Source organism: Cebus imitator, unplaced genomic scaffold, assembly GCF_001604975.1.
Source record: "Cebus imitator isolate Cc_AM_T3 unplaced genomic scaffold, Cebus_imitator-1.0 Scaffold34, whole genome shotgun sequence".
NCBI lineage: Eukaryota > Metazoa > Chordata > Mammalia > Primates > Cebidae > Cebus > Cebus imitator.
The window spans coordinates 9,287,236-9,302,698 of record NW_016107349.1 but is presented as its reverse complement, the minus strand read 5'-3'; the positions used below and the strand labels follow the sequence as shown (position 1 = coordinate 9,302,698).

At 44.2% G+C, this 15,463-nt stretch overlaps 1 protein-coding gene across 4 annotated transcripts in view; it reads left to right on the top strand.

Annotated features, from left to right (window-relative positions):
* The window catches only part of FOXN3 (forkhead box N3), a 485,408-nt gene that overhangs the window by 132,139 nt on the left and 337,806 nt on the right, over positions 1–15,463 (top strand). For 3 of the 4 annotated variants that reach the window (XM_017524549.2, XM_017524548.2, XM_017524544.2), the window contains exon 2: positions 8,025–8,127. The gene's annotated coding sequence lies outside the window, so the exon portion shown is untranslated. The remainder of the gene's footprint in view (positions 1–8,024; positions 8,128–15,463) is intronic. The other variant, XM_017524545.2, reaches the window with a different exon arrangement.

The window sequence follows — 15,463 nt, the reverse complement described above, 5'->3', positions numbered from 1 at the left end:
AAAAAAAAAAAAAAAAAGAAAGTTTGTGAGGCCTCCCCCTGCCTTTCAGAGAACTGTGAAGGCACATTTCTGATAGCATCTTTATCCCTGTACAATTCCAGGATAACTGTTCTTCTTAGGGCAGACAAGATGCTCACCTTTTCTGTCCTTCCCACACCATTTTAAAAGAAAGACAAAGTTCCTTATTTCTTACGGGAGAAGTTCAGGAAAGCATCCATTGCAGAGCTGCACCACCTTGGGCAGAGCAAGCTAGGCTGGTACCACGGCTCATTTCAGTCATCCGTATTTTCAGGTGTACCATATGTATTTAGTACATCATTTGATAATGCTAAAAAAATATTAAAGCAGTGTGAGACTAAAGGAGAAAGAAGATGAATGTTAGCATTCCCCTGGGGTTCATGGGTGAAGGAATTAACACAGCGTGGCACTCTACCCTAGCTGTGTTTGTTTCCATGGCAACAGCTACGTACATGTTTCAGACTATCTACAGTGACACAGTTGCAGAAATAGTAGCTTGCAGGTTTCTGATATCGCATCAGTGGACAGGCGGCATGCACTATATTAAGTAAGTGTAAAAGAATTTAAAATATAGCTCTGGATTCAGATGTGTATTAGCTCAACTGAACGATGTGTCGGGGGCTGCGGCATTCCCCTTCTGCACGATGGCAAAATCTGGGCAAAGTTGAAAGTTGCAAGATTCCAGTCAAACAATTGTTCTTGCTTGGATAAATATCCTCAAATAAAAAAAAAATGTGAGTTAAAAAGGTAAGAAAATGGCCTTGGCAGATGACATATCAAAGAAGGATATTGTTAATGAAGCTAATTTTTTTGGAGGGGGTTGGTGACGGCTAAGAAATGAAAGCTTTGGTTGGAAATAGCTAAGTCTTAAAGCAAATCGAATGTGCAACAGAATCTTTTTAACAGCTGCTGAGTTTATGGCAACTAAGGGCTTTGAATGTATCACTGTAGAAATTGCTTTTATATCAGAATGATCAGGTGAGGAGCAGAGAGGTTATTTAGGTGTGCAGTTAAGGGGAAATCGGGGCTCCATTGTCTTTTCTGGATGCTTATGTAAATATCTCATTCTCTCCAAGCTGACCCTGGTTTGTTTTTGACATTTGCTGCTACTTTTTAGTACCATTTGCTGGTATCTGTGCTGATCTCATGCTGCCACATTGTAACCTTATATGACTTCAGTGTTGGTTAGAGAGCAACCAAGTAAAGATGACAGACTTTGTAAGTGTGTGACTTAGCAACCCAATTGTACAGTCATTTAGGAGGAGTGTTCAAATGAGTATTTATTTGCCTGCTAGACCCCTACTTTTGAATAGCAGCCTAGGTATTAGGTTAATGGATTTCAATGTGCACATTATGATTGTGGGAGCTTTCAAGTATCTTGTAGTTCAATTTATACTGAGTTTTTAATGTCAAAAATTTTTTAAATTTATGCCCATTATTTGGTTTAAGTCTACATTTACCTCAGAGTTTTATTATTCGTGTATCAGTGAAGAGATTGTAAAACGGCATGGTAATTTAAGCTAACCTATTCATTTGAAGAAGGTTAGTTTTGCAACCATAGGTGGACTTTTAGAAAAAGCAATGCATACAGCTCTTTGGGTCTGTATGAGACGGTTTTTTTTATGTGCGCAGGGAACTGTCTACAGTATGTACTGCATATTATACTTCCTAGTAATTATTTGATTAGATGTTAAGAAAATACTCAGAGCTTCCAAGCTCAGAGCTTCCGAGCACCCATGCATGTGGAGGGCTAGGATAAGATTTGATTTATAAACCAGGGACTTGAACCCTGGAATGCACCACTCCCCAGTGGGTAGACACAATGTGCCTTTCTAAAAAAGGTGATCCAAAATGAAATGAATGTTGGAGCTTTCCATATATGCCCATGCGTAGTCTGAGCAGTCCAGAGATGGGAAGTGAAATTTGTGTCTTCTATGGGAGTTGTGTTTTGGTTTTATTTTATTTTATTCTGTTGGAACAGGGTCTCACTTTGTTGCCCAGGCTGAGAGTGCAGTGGTGCTATCTCACCCCACTGCAGCCTCTGCCTCCTGGGCGCAAGTGATCCTTCTGCCTCAGTTTCACAAGCAGCCAGGACTACAGGCACACACCATGCCCGACTAAAAGATCTCACTATATTTTCCAGGCTGGGCTTAAATTCCTGGGCTCAAGCGTTCCTCTTGCCTCGGCCTCCCAAAGTGCTGAGATTATAGGGGCAAACCTTGGGAAACTTTTTAATGGTGGCTCATACTGAAGGCAGCTCCTTTCTCAGAGGACGAGCTGCTCTGCCCACTTGTACCCCCACTTCAGTGGAGTGTTAAGACCTATCTTTGGCGTGGATGGGAGGGCAGGCCCCGTCCCCATGCCCTGGCTTGCCTGGCGTGTGGCCCATGTGTCCTGGGGCTTCTGCATGTGATAGCTGCCTGATACCACCTGTGCTGGGTCCCCCAGGCTGAGGGGACCAAATAGCACTGGAAGGAGAGAGTTTACATGACGTTCTGTTATTGTGTCTGAAGGACCTTGGAAAACTTGGGATCAGTAACCTGGGACTCTGACTCTGGAGATCAAAAAGTTTCAGTGAACTACTTGGATGACCAGTTCAACTTTTGTTTTTTGGGGAGTGGTGGAGCAGGCCCTTCCAACAGTCAGGATGTTTGTGTATTTTTTTCATCATACAGAAATATTTTCCAGTGTAGAAACAAACCAAAACAAAATACCCGTCTATGCCATGCTATTTTAACTCTTTCGTAAGAGTAGAAAAACGCATTAACCTAAATGTAAAGCGCTAGGCCGAACTCGTCATTGGAATGTGAAATCTTGGCAGTACTTAGAGGAAACTCAATTGCTTGCCTTCAAAGGGCCAGGAAGTTGATTTAGAAAAAAATAAATTTGAGAGATTCCCAAATAGCGGCAAGGTGGAATGACTAAGAGAAAAATGAAGGTACAGACGGATCTTATTCCCAGTCGTAAATGGTGGTAAAATTGGCCAAATAAACCTCCCGAGGCAGAGCTCATTTGGCGTCTCTATTGCCCAGGGACTTCTGCAGATTCCCAGAGACCACAGCATGAAAGGCTGGCAGCCAGGGCTCGCCACTTTGAGTTCCTTTCCAGCCTCTCATCTCACTATGTCTTCTTTTCCTTGGGCATCCTGTGCCCCTGTCCTGAGGTCCTGAATACTGTACCCCGACCACGCTTGGAAGCATATAGGCCTTTGCTCTCACTGCAGCTCTGTCCAGTCGCTCACAGTCCCATCTTTACTTGGCAAGGCCCAACTTAAATTCTGCTTCCTCTGTGAAACCTTACCGATCTCCCCCTTCCATTGAAACGATTTCTTCATCCTTCATGTTCATTTAACCATTTCCTTGTCAATGATTACAGCACATATTTCATTGTATTAAGATTAGCTGTGTATCTCCTTAACTAACATGTAAGTGTATTACAGACAAGGGCCGTGGATGGATATCCTTTTGTGGGATTTGCCATACCTAGAACAATACTGTAATGGAATTGTTGGATTTAATTGAATTTTTAAAACCTTGTAAAGATATGCATTGTTGACCGGTCATCAAATGCTCATGTTCTTTGCGCAAAAGGAGTTTGTTGGCTACGGAGATTCCAAAGGCTGTGTCTGTCACAGCAGCAAGCATCTGGACCCATTCAGCCACTTACAGATGCCTCCAAACTTCCTGCTGTTTGGCATCGGCTAAGCACACGGAACAAACCAGGTGAATGGTTGATCCTTTTCATATTCATAGAATCATTAGATTTTAGAGCTGGAAGGGACCTCAGGGAACTAAATTCATATTATAGAGGAGAGAATTTTAAAACTGTCAAGTGACTTCTCCAAAGCGACAGAGTTCGTTATCGCCCCAGGTGTGTGGACTTAGCTTAGCTGGCAGGAGCTGTACGTGCTCCTGTCTGCGGAGCCTTCTTGGCATGGCCTTGGGTTCCGCTTAAGGCATCAGGGATCAGCTGGTGCTTTCTGCCCATGTCTGGCTTGCTTTCTATATGTAAACATCGTCATCCGACAACCGTTAACCACTCATATGGCTAAACGCTGATATCACTGGGACAGAATTAAAAACAAAAGCGGCCTGGGAGTTGAGCTCAGGGGAACCGGGAGCAAAGCTAACAATTCATTAGCCGTCGCTGAGGACACGGCAGCTGCTGAATTCAGTCAAGTTCAGACCCTTAAAAAGAGTGGAAAAAAGAAAGCACATGCCTCCAGCGCCTGGGCACCGCGTGCCGGGCCAGCTGGGCGCAGCACTGTGGCAAAAAGATCTCTTCATTTTCAGAAATCCGAGCCCCTGACCTTGCAGACGGGGAGGGGAATGTGGCTGCAACTTTACCGCATTTGGCGTTACGTTTTACCTCTGCCCGCACTTGTATCAGACACAGCTCCTGTGTGAAGTCCTTGAGGATCTGAGGAAAGAACTAGCCCTCCAAGCTGACATAGGAGCGAGCTGTCTCAGGAAAAATATGTGTGCGTGTGTGCGTGTGTGTGTGTGTAAAGGCTTGCATCTGAGGCTGACAGGCTTTTTCAGAGGAACTCTTGGTTTCTATGTAAATGTGTGCCTCTTCTTGCCCAGAGTTAGCCTGGTAAGGGAATAAAACGCAATTCAGGTTTCCGAGTTGGAAGACTGATTAATCTCTCTGCCAGTTACATATGGAAATAAATTAGTAAATGGTCCATCTGGGACTAAACTACTGCAGAGATGATAAATTATTGCCATCGTATATGTCGGTGTTGCCGAAGACTGAGTTGTGCTCACCAGGAGCTGCTAAAAGATAACCGGATGCTCTATCATGGTTAGAGGAATAAAAAAAAATTTTTTTTTTATTACAAGTAAAAGATTTACCTTGAAATGCTTCTTGGGAGAATGGTTTGGCTGATGCCAAGTTTGCTCCTTAGAACTGCTGTATCTGCAAATATTTAAATGGAGAATCTCAAGGGCATCAGAAACACATTGCTTTTATATTTTCAAAGGCCAGTAGGATAACCAGTGTTAATCAGTAGCCAAACGCCTCAATGAGGAAGATAATTTGGTACCTCTGTGTTGTATGGCACCTCCTGCTTTTCACAGCAACTTCATTTCTGTTTTCTTATTTAAATTTCCAAGAAGGTGGGGTAGGTCAGTGCCTCTTTTTCTTGATAGGTGAAAAACTGAGGTTGAAGGGGTTTAGTACCTTGTCCATAATGACTCAGAAAGGAATGGCAAAGCTGGCATGGGTAAGCAGAGACTGCCAGTTCTGAATTCAGCTTCATTTCAATCCGAGCCTTGGGGTGACATGAAAACCATTTTCAGTACCCCCTTCTTCACCTACCAACATCAGGAAATAAAACCTTCCATTTCCGTCCATTTTCTAGATGCAAAGCCATACTAACTTGATCATGAAAAGTATTTTTTCTTCTAGTTGGAGATGTTGAGTATTAATTTAACTTTTTTGGTGACTAAGTCATACCCCTCTCAACCTGAGTGACAGTATTTTTTTTTTTAAAGCTAAAACCAGAGATGTCCTCAGGGGCTGTCGAGGGTGGTAACATTTTGCCCCTTTGCAGAATGGCCTGAGGCGACTGTAACTTCCAGATTCTTGTACCTGCTTTAAAATTGTGTGTGTGCATTTTTCCTCCTGGACAAACCCTCTGCTGTTAATCCTTAAAGCAGTTGAGTTTCTTCCCTCTGGAAAATGCACTGCCAAAAGTACAGAAAAGTAAACTGGATGTGGAAATTTTTTTTTTTTTTTTTTTAGATAGGGCAGTGGCACGATCATGGCTCACTGTAACCTTGACCTCCCAAGTTCAGATGATCCTCCCTCCTCAGCCTCCCAGGTGGCTGGGACTACAGGCATTCACCATCACACCGATTCTTTTTTTTCTTTTGTATTTTTGTAGAGATGGGGCTTTGCCCTGTTACTCAGGCTGGTTTTGAACTCCTGAGCTCAAGTGATGGGCTCACCTCAGCCTCCCAAAGTTCTGGGGTTACAGGTGTGAGCCCCCATACCCAGCCCAGATATTAATTTCTAAACATAAGCCACTGGTGCCTGCTGGGTGGTCTTTAGATGAAGAAGAAGAGCCTGACCAACATGGCAAAACCCTGTCTCTACTAAAAATACAAAAACTAGCCCAGTGTAATGGCGGGCACCTGTGATCCCAGCTACTCTGGAGGGTGAGGCAGGAGAATCGCTTGAACTTGGGAGGCAGAGGTTGCAGTGAGCCGAGATCTCGGACCACTGCAGTCTACCCTAGGCAACAGAGAGAGACTCTGTCTCAAAAAGGAAAAAAAAAGAAGAAGAGCCCTTAGGTCTTACCTGTCTGCATTTGGAAGTAACCTTGTCTCACTCAGATCACCTTCAGGTTTCTCATGTATTAGCCAGACCTGGCTACCGCATGCCCCCAGATAGCCCTCATGCTTTGCAACCTCTGGGCCTTCTTTTCTGTTGCTGTCTGGTTTTTTGCTGTTGTTGTTAAAATCCTGCCCTAATCTCAAGGCCGTTATTATTGTCCTCATGATGCTTTCTTTTCATGGCATCCCCCACTCCTCACCCCAAACAGAAACAAATGTCTCCTTTGTCTGACACTCTCCAGCCGTTAGAAGAAATAACACGGTCTGCCAGTGTTTGAGTTGCTTGTGTACGTGTCTTTTTTTTTTTTTTTGAGATGGAGTTTCGTTCTTATTGCCTAGGCTGGAGTGCAGTGGCCGCGATTTTAGCTCGCTGTAATCTCTGCCCAGGTTTAAGTGATTCTCCTGCCTCAGCCTCCCAAGTAGCTGGGATTACAGGCAGCTGCCACCAGGCCTGGCTAATTTTTTTTTGTATTTTTAGTAGAGATGGGGTTTCACCATGTTGGCCAGGCTGGTCTCACACTCCTGACCTCAGATGATCTGCCCGCCCTGGCCTCCCAAAGTGCTGGGATTACAGCCGTGAGCTACCTGCCCTTGTGTAAGTGTCTTATTTTCCTTAGTGGACAATATGTTTCTTGAGGGCAGGTTCTTTATTGTCTCTGACTCTTCATCCCTCCCCAATCCCTAGCTTTATGCTTTGTCCTTAATAGGAGCTTAAACACAAAGTAGAGTAGCATGATTTTATTTTACAACAGAATGTCTTTGTATGGGTGGATAAATTAATGATCTAAGGTATATCAGAATCACGTGGAAGGCTTGTTAAAACACAGATTTCTGGGTCCTAATGCCATATTATATATTCTGACTCAGTAGATATTGGGTAAGGGCCAAGAATTTGCATTTCCAACAAACTCTCGGTCAGTGTTGATGCTGCTCTTCCAGGGCCAACAGTTTGGGAACCACCAATCTAATCAATATACTCCTGACATTCTCAGACTACAGCGCGTAGGTTAGTACCATTCTTTTCATTACAGAGTTCATTGATTTGTTATCCTTGAGACCCAGATTAAAAAGATATCCTCCATCAGAGGTTATTATGCAATCTGTCTCATGTACCAACTTTCCTATTTTGCAAGATTATTAGTTAACCATGGCCTGATAACTTGCAGCCCATTTAGGGAGGACGAGAGCCAGAGACATTTCATTTTATAACAACAAAATAGAGTCGTCGACTTTGCAGGCTGCCTACCTGGTCTGCCCATTGGATCAAGGCTGGTCTGTGGGGTGGAATGCCTGGAGCGCTTGTTGGGGCTCTGATGTTTTCCTTTATGTCGACAAGTGTTTCAGTAGCAGATGTAGTACATGAAATGATCTCACAAATGTCTCAGTGGCAGTTGTAGCAAAATAAAATCATCTCACATTGAGATGGCATGTATTTTCAAATTTCTGGATCTTTTTATGCCCCATGAGACAGTTTCAAAAACACTCCATCGTGAAAGATCAGGTCCTTTAATAATGATCCAAGAAATAAAAAGGTACTGTTACAATTGGCTTTTTCACTGAAGTGCGTCATTTTCTAGAGTCAGGCCAGAGATGACATCCATTGTGGTTGCGAGGGCTGTCTCTGCTTCTTCTGCTTAATTCTGACTTCTTACTGCTCCTCTCCAGCAGCCTCTAGAAGACCAGCATTCTCGTGATTATGGAGGCCCCTCTGTCCTTTCTGTGACGGGAGCAATGCTGACCTCGGTTTCCTGGACCCATTCTGACTCAGGTAATCACACTGCCTTCCCCAGCTCGCCATGCCTTACGTAGATTGCATTGAATAAATAAAATGCCGTCGCTATATTTAAATGCAAACGCCAAATTGATTATTTCTCCATCAACTGGTATCTTCCCCTGCTTCCCCCCAATCTTCTTAATGATCAGTTTATGCAGCTGATCAGACTTGACAATGTGGACAATCCAATTTAGGCATTAAGATGATTAAAAACATTGAATCACATCTTTATGTAAAATTCTGGTGCGAGTCGTAGAAATACAAAGCCACTGGAAGATTGCTGGAAATTTTCACATAGAAATTAGCTTCTGAATTATTTTTGTTGCCACAATCTCATGTTTTACTTTAATTGTGTTAATCTTTCTAATGTGCTTTTAGTTGAGTTCAATAAGTATTATTGAGTATCTGTTGTGTGTTCTTGGGACAGGTGGGGATGAAAAAGTGGGAGGCTGGCTCCTATCCTCAAGGAGCCCACAGTTGAGGCAAAGTTGACTCACTCATAAGAAAACGGCAAATGGGGCCGAGCATGGTGGCTCACGCCTGTAATCCCAGCACTTTGGGAGGCCAAGGCAGGCAGATCACTTGAGGTCAGGAGTTCAAGCCTGGGCAACATAGTGAAATCCTGTCTGTACAAAAAATACAAAAATTAGCTAGTCATGGTGGCACACACCTATAGACCTAGCCACTCTGGAGGCTGAGGTAGGAGAATCGCTTAAACCTGGGAGGTGGAGGTTGCAGTGAGCTGAGATCGTGCCACTGCTCTCTAGCCTGGGTGACAGAGTTAGACTCCATCTCAAAAAAAAAAAGGAAAAGAAAGAAAATGGCAGATGGTGGTGCTGAGCTCAGGGCCAGGGCTAGGCACCAGCAGTAGTTCCCTGGTTCAGGAAATGGAGAGGCTTTGAGGATTGGGACTGAAATGATTAGGGAGGATTCATGGGCCAGGGAGGGCCTCAGCTGGGCTTTGTTGCTGTGGAGCATTTGGCCAGGCAGAAGGAAAAGGGGTGGCATGGAGCCTTGAGGGGAAGACAGGCGTGAACCCACCGTGAAGCCCGGCAGGGAGGGCCTGACTGCCTCCATCAGAAGGTCTAGAGGACCTAGATCCTCTGCCCCACCCAGAGCCAGACTCCCCATCAGGGGTCCCTTAAGGATCCTGGAGTGGAGCCTCTTGGATAAACTCCACCTTCCCTTTGAAGAAGAGCTTTGGCTGGTGGTGTCCTGCTGGGGACAGTGGTTCCTGTTGCCCCACCCTGTCTTGGCCTCGGCTTTGCAAATCTTTTCTGCTTCTCTAGGCCTGTCCACACCCTGCCCTGCCTGTCTACCTGATTATTTCCTCCTCCCCCACACTTGCCATCCTCTTCTCCGAGCTCTGCCCGGCTTTGGGGGCTTGTCAGGGCCCTGGGATGAGCTCTGTGAGGTCAGTACCTGGTGATTCACAAGGGGCGATTCTGAGTAGTGGAGCTGCAGGGGGGGAGGCATAAGTTAATAAATTAACTCTGGGAGCGCATCCAGAGAGTTCTGAAAGCCAGAATTCAGGGAGGGTCCCAAGGGGGACGGCTACGGCTGCAGTCAGGGCTTGGGAACCAAGTGTCCTGATGAATTTGGGGATGGTGCAGTGGATCCTGTCCACCTCTTCCCCAGGCCTGCCCTTTGTTAAGCTGGTGGAAGCAGTGGTGGCTTTCACTGCCCTGGATTTTTGTTTGTTTTTTTAGACAGAGTCTGGCTCTGTCACCTAGGCTGGCATGCAGTGGCGCCATCTCAGCTCACTGCAACCTCTGCATCCCAGGTCCAAACCATTCTCCTGCCTCATCCTCCTGAGTAGCTGGAACTACAGACACCTGCCACCACACCTGACTAATTTTTGTATTTTTAGTAGAGATGGGGTTTCACCATGTTGGCCAGGCTGGTCTTGAACTCCTGACCTCAAGTGATCCACCTGCCTTGGCCTCCCAAAGTGCTGGGATTACAGGCGTGAGCCACCACATCTAAAGGTACTACTGAGAGTTGCCAGCTGAGACCCCCCTCACTGCCTGTCAGGCCCTGCCTGGCCACGCACCATCTGCCTTCCTGCACAAACTCAGGCCTTCTAGAATCATTGCCCAGGATCACCAGCCACCAGGAAGTGGAAGAACTAGAATAGCCATACTTGTGTTCTCCTCCCACTGTGGAAATTGCCTAAGAGATTGTTGCCACCCCTCCTAAGCCCAGGCCAGGGGTTGGTAAACCACAGTTGGCCCAGGGGCCAAGTACTGCCTGCTGCCTGTCTGTGTATTGACAATATGCTAAGAATGGTTTTCACATTTTTAAGTGGTTGGGAAAAATTAAAAGAAGAATAAAATTTTGTGCCTCATGAAATTTATATGGAATGCAAATTTCAGTGTCCCTAAATAAAATGTCATTGAAACAGAGCCATGTTTGTTCATTTCTGGATTATCCATGGCAGTTGTTTTCCTTACAATGGCAGAGTTAAATAAATGCAAGGAAACCATGAAGTATTTACCCTATGGTCTTTTATGGAAAAAGCGTGCCAGTTCCTGGCCTAGGCAATTGTGTGACATAAGTGTTTGAGAAATTTGATGTGTGGCGCTTTCTCCCCATTAAGAAAAGGAGTTGAAAGGATGAGTAGGATTAGAATAGGAAAGAGAGGAAGGGAGGGATTTTCTGGAGTGAGACAGCGAATTGGTCACACTCTAGTTGGATATTTCCATTCATCCCTTTAACTTAAAATAAAATCTAGATGCAACATGAGGCCATTTCATCTTAGGGTTGTCTGTAAGATGAGGCATCCAGACTTCTTGGATTAACCTAAATGTTGAAATAAATCAGCACCAAGTTAAAACAAACCTTGCATTTTGGAACTTTTTTCTTTTTACTTGGCTCTGGGTGTGAACGATTTTATTTTAAACCAAATAAATATTTTGTTTTAAATCAAGTAAGCTTTGAAGGCTCACCATGAGTAAGCTATGGCATTTAATCTTGGCAATGCTTTTTCCCAATCTGGTAGGATTTTATGATACTGTTGAATGAAAACTGTAGTAAAAGATGCGGGTTCTAATCTTACTAACTGACTGAGCCAGGGCAGGCAGGAGTATATTAGGGTAAAAAGTTCACCCCAGGCCGGGTGCAGTGGCTCATGCCTGCAATCCCAGCACTTTGGGAGGCTGAGGCGGGTGGATCACCTGAGGTCAGGAGTTCAAGACCAGCCTGGCCAACATGGTGAAACCCCATCTCTACAAAAATACAAAAATTAACCAGGCATGATGGCAGGTACCTGTAATCCCAGCTACTCAGGAGGCTGAGGCCGGAGAATTGCTTGAACCCAGGAGGCAGAGGTTGCAGTGAGCCAAGACCAGGCCATTGCACTCCAGCCTGGGCGACAGAGCGAGACTCTTGTCTAAAAAAAAAAAAATTAATTAAAAAAAAAAAAAGTACCTCCCATATCTCAGGGGCTTGGTATAACAAAAGCTTATTTCTCATTTGCTCGGGGTTAGACTGGGCCAGTTGTAGCTCTCTTGCATCCAGTATTTTGAAGTCCCAGGCCTCTTCCATCTTGTGATATCTACATCTCAAAACGTGGCTTCCTCGCTGCTGCAACATGTGAAGGAAAGAGTTGAGAATTTACACCCATTATATTTTCTTTTTTGAGACAGAGTCTCGTTCTATCACCCAGGCTGGAGTGCAATGGCATGATCTAGGCTCTTTGCAACCTCCGCCTCCCAGGTTCAAGTGATTCTCCTGCCTCAGCCTCCCAAGCAGCTGGGATTACAGGCATCTGCCACCACACCTGGCTAATTTTTGTATTTTTATTAGAGATGGGGTTTTGCCATGTTGGCCAGGCTGGTCTCAAACTTCTGGCCTCAAGTGATCCACTGGCCTCAGCCTCCCAAAGTGCTTGGATTATAGGCATGAGCCACCATGCCCAGCTTCATTTGTTTTTTTAGACGGTCTTGCTCTGTTTCCCCAGCTGAAGTGTAGTGGCATGATCATGGCTCACTGCAGCCTTGAACTCCAAGCCTCAAGAGATCCTCCTGTCCGAGCCTCCTGAGTAGCTGGGACTGTAGGCTGTAGTCTAGTTTTTAAAATTTTGTGTAGAGATGGGGTCTTGTTATGTTTTTCAGGCTGGTCTCAAACTTCTGGGCTTAAGCAGCCCTCCCACCTTGGCCTCCCAAAGTGCTGGGATTACAGGTGTGAGCAACGTGACCAGCTACACACACACTCTTAAGTGTTTAAGACTGGAGGTGACAGGCCATTGGTCAGGACTAGTCACATGACCCTGACTCTCTGGATGGAGGCCAGGAAGTATGGAGGCACTCATGGGATACTATCCCCACTGCTCAGCAATAGTGGGTTACTAAGGGAAAGTCTGTACTTTTTTGTGCCTTTGTTATTATTAAGGGGTAATTCAGTTCTACATTTTCCCACATTTTAAGAAAAGTTCAAATAAGGCATATGAAAGAACTTTAAAAGCAGTAACAAATTGTAAAATATGTCATATGTAATTGTAAGCAAAAAATAAATTTCTTTATTGAGTCTTGAATGGTCTGGGCTAGGGGCACAGTAGCCATACCAATCTTAATATGCCTGGGAGTGTTCTAGCATATGCCAGTTGACCCAATATAATTACCGTATAGTTTTCCCTTTCACACTCAGAAATATCATGGTTTAGACCATAAATGATATGATCACCCTAGCTTGACTCCACTGGTCATTCTTTAAGATTAACGTTAGCTACTGTTTATTGAACCTGTTGTAAGAATCAGACACTGTTCTCAGCTTTTTGCTGTGTTGCTTCATTTAATCCCCAAAATAAGCCTGCTACGTACATATGCATAATCTCTTCATTTTCAGATGAGGCAACAGAGATGCAGAAAGTTTTGAATTATTCACAGTCACATAGGTAGCAAGTGGTTGATTTGGTGTGTTTCGAATTTGTGTTTTTTTTTGTTTGTTTGTTTTTTGAGACGGAGTTTCGCTCTTGCTGTCCAGGCTGGAGTGCAATGGTACAGTCTTGGCCCACTGCAACCTCTGCCTCCTAGGTTCAAGCAATTCTGCCTCAGCTTCCTGAGTATCTGGGATTACAGACATGCACCACCACACCCAGCTAATTTTGTGTTTTTAGTAGAGAAGGGGTTTCTCCATGTTGATCAGGCTGGGAGTCCGTGTTTTTAGCCCTCCACGGGATTGCTTCACTCCCTGTTTTTGAGTATTGCACCCTTGACCTCATGGGGCCCCACTTCCCTGACAGTGGCGCTGGAATCTGTTCTGAGACCACATACTGGTAGAAAGTTACAGCCATGAGCCAGGAGTCCAGCCCTTTGTGACACCAATGAGAAGACAAGCTGGGAAGTCACGACGTCATTTTCCAGAGCCACCAACAGCAGGCATTGCTGACGTGGGTGTCTCCTGACTTCCCGTCCGGTCCCCAGCCACCACTCCCTACCCTGATGTTGACAAGTGCAGCTTGTTTTAAAACTGGGCACTACGTTCTACATGGAAAAGATTTTATTTTGAAATCTAGGGTGGAGTAAAACTCCAGCGAGTGAAGACTTGCCATGTGCTGTGCAGAGAATCCAAACAGGCCCCTTCCCAACCCAAAGAGCCAGGAGAAACTGAGGGCAGGGAGTTTATTTATACATTTGTTTATTTTAAAAAATAATAATAATAAAGCTTAATCACAATCAAAGACCAGTTTACGTGCAGAATATTATCAAACAAAAAGCCATCTACTTACGAGGCTGTATTGAAATTCCCCTGGTTCCTGGCCTTCCTAATCAGTGTTCAAAACCGTACCCACGAAATCAAAGGGAACAGCAGCTAAAAAATGAACCAAACGAAACACAGTCATCTATTGCATGGCTGGCTTCAAGAAACCCCCCAGAAAATTATATATATGGTTTCTTTTTTTTTTTTTTTTTTTTTTTTTTTTTTTTTTTTTTTTTTTTTTTTTTTAATATATATATATGGTTTCTAAACGTACAAAGAAAACTAAAGGAATTCCATTATGAAAGAAAAATTAGATGGAAATTTCTAATCCTGTCTCATAAACAATATGGGAATAACTTTAAAATATTCTGCTTTAAGCATGCATTTAATTTGTGTCCTGGGAACCAAATAATGTTGCCAAGATAAAACATTCTAATAATGATTTATGTAAATTTATTTGTACAAAGTAATGGTGTAGTTGCCTATAGCAAATTGCTTGGAATATGAAATGACATTTATGAGGTCTTTTTTTCCCCCCCACTGAATGAATACAATGGAGAAAATGAGAGACTCTGGAAAGGAAAAAAGAAATCCATGTTCAAATAGAGTCTGATGCCTCAAGACACAGAGCCAGCTGTCCAGGTTATAGGGTGTGACACACTCAAATCACCATGGATTCCTGTGATGTTCTCAAACCTTTTTTAAAAGATAGTTTTGCTTTTCTTGCCCAGGCTAGAGTGCAGTGGCACAGTCTCCAGTCACTGCAACCTCCACCTCCGGGTTGAAGTGATTCTCCTGCCTCAGCCTCCCAAGTAATTGAGATTTCAGGCACCTGCCACCATGCCTGGATAATTTTTATATTTTTAGTAGAGACAGGGGTTCACCATGTTGACCAGGCTGGTCTCAAACTCCTAACCTCAGGCAATCTGCCTGCCTCAGCCTCCCAAAGTGCTGGTATTACAGGCATGAGCCACTGCACCCAGCCTCTCAAACAATTTTTAAAGACAAGAGATTCTTTTATTTATTTTTTTTTGAGACAGAGTCTCGCTGTGTCACCCAGGCTGAAGTACAGTGGTGCGATCTCGGCTCACTGCAACCTCTGCCTCCCGGGTTCAAGCGATTCTCCTGCCTCAGCATCCCTAGTAGCTGGGACTACAGGCGTGTGCCACCATGCCTGGCTAATTTTTTGTATTTTTAGTAGAGACACGGTTTCACCGTGTTAGCCAGGATGGTCTTCATCCCCTGACCTCGTGATCGCCCGCCTCTTAGGAGGCTAGAATCCTATATTTTAGTGATCATAAAGTGCTCAGACACCTGAGCTTTTTCACGATAGCCAGTGACAAATTCCTTATTCTTACAGCCCTAGTAAGATGCTTATAACATGGGATGCAAATAGGCCACATATAGTTAAAAATTGAGCAATTAATCTCAGTTTCTTGTTACTTAATACCAAGGAAAGTTATGCTTGAGTCATAAATGGAGCCTGAATATTAAAACGCAAGACAAAAACTTTCCCAAGGATTGATTCATAGACCTGTTAGGCATTTTCCCATTGGCTGCCCAGTTAGCACCTTTGATCATGGCTCTAGGCGTTCCCCAGAAGCAGCTAATTAAATGGAAATCCCCATAT